Raw genomic sequence first — 3,898 nt, forward strand, 5'->3', positions numbered from 1 at the left:
TATGTATATATGTGTGTGGATGTATATATATACATATATGTATTTATGAAAGTGGGAGTTTGCTTGCTGAACTCATGTTCCCAAAGAATAGCAACCTGGAGAGAACACAACATTAAAAATCATTTTCAAAATCAAATATAAGTAGTATTCAGTTCAAACAAAACCTATTCCCCAATTCATACAAAGATTTAAGTGCATAGAAAATTTAATGAAGGTTAGATTTGCAGTAATAGTCTGTTATTTTGCTTGAACCCAGGATATTTGAGTAGTTTTAAAGGCCAAACATTAGCACTATTCAGTACATGAGCTACTGATTTCAGTGGGATCAAGGTTTGGCCCCTCATGGCCTATTTTGGAATTCTAATGAATTTATTGTTTGACTGCTTTGAAAAGTCTCTTGGCAGTGAGCTGTTGCAAATATAATGGTTTGATAATGAAGGGCCATTTTTTTCCCTCTATGCTGCACTGGCAGTACTTTCAGCTATTGTGAAATAGAAATATTGTTCAACAAAAGAACTATATTAACATTATGGAGGGAAGTTAATTAAAAGTAAGTGGTAAATGCTGAAAGCAAACAGCGCTGAGCCCTTACTTCATAACTCCATAGGTAAACAAAATATAACAAAAAGTGAAGTGAATAATCTACTGTTACTTTATCAGAAAGAACACATCTGAAAATGAGTTATATACTTCTTTAATTTTTAATCCATAAATATATACAGAAAGATGACACTAATAAAGAGACTTCAGGATATGGGAGTGATTATGTCTGTCTGTGCAAGCCCATCAAGGGACTAGTATTTAAGAGTTTGGAATTAAAGCTCATATCTGAATATTAATTATTCCTGGGTTGTCAGACAGTACTTAAGGCCTAGAAAAGAGTATACATCCATGTATATCCTATCTTGTTTATGTGAGTTCTGTAGATTAATATTCCTGTGTGGATAATGTGCTATTTCACTCTTCAGAGTTTTCTCTTGAAGATATAAGGATTTCTGCTCCCGACAAACTGTGTGTTGTTTTGTTTCTATTCTGAGTCATTTCCCCACATCCCGCTGGTATGTACATTATCAGCATGGGAATTTGGGAATCTGAATTACGTACCTCAGTTATTCTGCTCTCTGTATGTGAGATTCCTGGCACAAGTAACTGAAGTCGTGCAAGGGTTCAAGGTGAACTTACAGTATTAAAAAATTGCCGTGAGCTTTCTTAATATCCAGCTTTTAATGATTATCTGTGATGTCCCTCCCAATCACACATACACACAAAAAAATGTTCCTTGCAAAATGAAGTCTGCCTGGGAAATATTAAAGTGCTATGTGGCAATGCTGGTTTTGACTACAAAACCATGCTTTTTATGCAAAAAACACTGGATACTCTATCAAGTGTCTTCTTGCCTACATCATATTCATGAAACTCCCTATTCATCTGAGATCAATCAACCATGATGAGACAGATATGTGTTAAAGTTTAGTGTATGCTGATGGCTTCTGATTTCAAGCAGCCTCTCTGAAATTTGACTTTCAGAGGGTCCTCTACAGCAGTAATATGAAAAGAGTTCATTTTGTCCAAGTGGGAGCCACTGAGTGAAACACACTTCATGTCTCACTCTGATAAGTCCTCAAAGGAGAGAGTGAGAGGATGCTACCACTGTTATGAAAAATTTTTCCAGCATGTTTCTGGAGAAATCTGTCCTAAGTAATCCATGCTTGTTGACAGACTGAGCCAACTCAATGAAATGCTTTGTGTATGTGGTGGCCTTCTGCAATGACATGTAGAAAAAGGAAAGAGAACTCAGTGGAATTGCCAAAAAAAGCCAAAACATAGATTCTTTGCATTTTTAACTAAATAGACAAGTACATTCTTGATACGCAACATTGTCACCATTATAGTTCAAATAGGAGACTTAAATCACAGAAGAAGAGCTCTTTTTTAATAATTCCTGAATGACAACACTGAGAGAATAAAGACATTAAGTTATATATTTAAACTTCCTGTCTATAAGTACACTGCAAAACAAGTACTGGGTTGCTTTTAGAAGCAAATATTCCCCAGTCCTTGGACAGCAAAAGCAGGCCTGTGCACAGTTAGACCATTTATAGTCACTTCCTCCATTTTCTCCTATTAGTCTTCTTCTGTACCTCTGTCTCTCACTGAAATGTTCTTGGTGAAATTGTAGGAGCTTACAGCTTTTAGATAAAGAAAAAACATATCAAGGGAGAAAAATGATATGACTTTTGACTCCTGAAGGAGTGCACTAAAACTTAGTGTATGAGCCACCTCATACGACTTTGAAGAAAGAAAAAGAGAGAGAGAGAAAGGGAAATGGAAAGGGAAAAAGGAAAAAGGAAAAGGAAAAAGGAAAAGGAAAGGCACAAGATATCAGGAAACAGTTGGAATTACCTTAGTGTGACTTACATGAGTTGCTCTAAGATACTGTAAGAGCTTTTCAAGTACTGTTTCTCCAATGAAACAGCAATGTTCTGGTAGCAGTGGGTGGAAATCAGAGAGAAAACACCTTAGTAAATACACACTTTAATGATGCTTACAAAGAATCCCTAAACATTTGTCCTATGTTTCCTCGTAATTTTAAATACAGACAAAATATCTAAGAAAAACATCTGGGGAAGAAAGAAAATAAAGGAGAAGCAGAGCGCAGAAGCCTCCTGATTATCTGTAATCTGGAGATAAATTACACATATTTATGCAGAAGGTCAGTCACTTCTGTAGCAGAGAGGAGATAAATATCTGGTTGATCAAGCATAACAATTGTACTCTGAACACTTGGCAATAGATGGAATTTACCATTTGATAAAACTGTTTACTTAAATTCAGTCAGTAGGAATAGCCAACATTTAAGTGAGGCTGTAACTCACAAGAGTATAATCTATGGAAATGTATGTCACATCCCATGAATACTAAGCAAATTCATTATGAATAGCAGTATTTCCCAAGAATCTGTAGTGATGGAACCTTTAAATTAAACTGTATCTCTTGATTTTTCTATGTAATCATGTTCATCAGCCCATTCCTTTTTTTTTCTTCTTTAAGTCATCAAACCCATGAGCTCGTCAACATATAAAAGCACATTTGAGCAGCTCAGCCCAAGAACTAAACAGGGGGAAAGAGACAAAGGAGTCATTCTTCACATCATGAAGCACCAAATTCTTTATTGTAAAAAGCACAGTGAAAAAAAAAGGCTGGGATTAAGAAAGACAGAATGCTAGACCAATAGAAAGGACTTGATTTCCTAATCTCTATTTTACAAAGGTATTGTAATGCCTAGGAGGGATAAGATACCCTCTGACACTTAGATAAGTCAGCAAGATTTCTGAAAGACAATTGTTATAAAGCTTAAACCATTTTCCTCTTAATAGACAAGCTCCCAAATCATATGGTAACAGAAAAAAAACACTATTTGCCTCTCAGACTTTTACCAGGAGCACCTCAGTGGTATCATCAATAGCCCGCTTGCACCTCCACTGGTCAAAGTATTTCCATCATCTGACAACAAAGTGGTTTTTTCCTTTGGGTGAGTTACCTGCCAGAATATTTATCCAAGTGGCACACAACTTCTTTCATTTCTTCAACATTACCATCAAATCATGGGAGAAACAACAAATGGTTAACTACTGTCCCAGTATTATATAAAACCTTACCCATCTTCATCTATTGTTGGGGTCCCTCCCCCGCCGTGTAGCCCTGGGAGAGGGGCCCTGAGGGCACAGACACGGGGCTTCCCTGCCCCTGCTCAGCCTCGTTCCCATTGGTTGGTTTGTGTTCCCTGCGTGGGCAGAAGGACCCTTGGTCCCGTGACTGGAACAGTTCCTGGGCAGAGCTCCGGCCATGCGGCTGGAGAAATAAAGATCTCTGAAACATCTAGCAAGAATCTGTCTGT

At 37.2% G+C, this 3,898-nt stretch overlaps 1 long non-coding RNA gene across 1 annotated transcript in view; it reads right to left on the reverse strand.

Moving 5' to 3' along the window:
- The window catches only part of LOC108446025, a 12,443-nt gene extending 9,612 nt beyond the window's left edge, over window positions 1-2,831 (reverse strand). Inside the window, exon 1 of the long non-coding RNA XR_001861127.1 lies at window positions 2,419-2,831. This is a non-coding gene — a long non-coding RNA (uncharacterized LOC108446025). The remainder of the gene's footprint in view (window positions 1-2,418) is intronic.
- Window positions 2,832-3,898: the final 1,067 nt, after the last annotated feature.

This window comes from Corvus brachyrhynchos, unplaced genomic scaffold, assembly GCF_000691975.1.
Source record: "Corvus brachyrhynchos isolate BGI_N302 unplaced genomic scaffold, ASM69197v1 scaffold614, whole genome shotgun sequence".
In the NCBI taxonomy this organism is placed as follows: Eukaryota; Metazoa; Chordata; class Aves; order Passeriformes; family Corvidae; genus Corvus; species Corvus brachyrhynchos.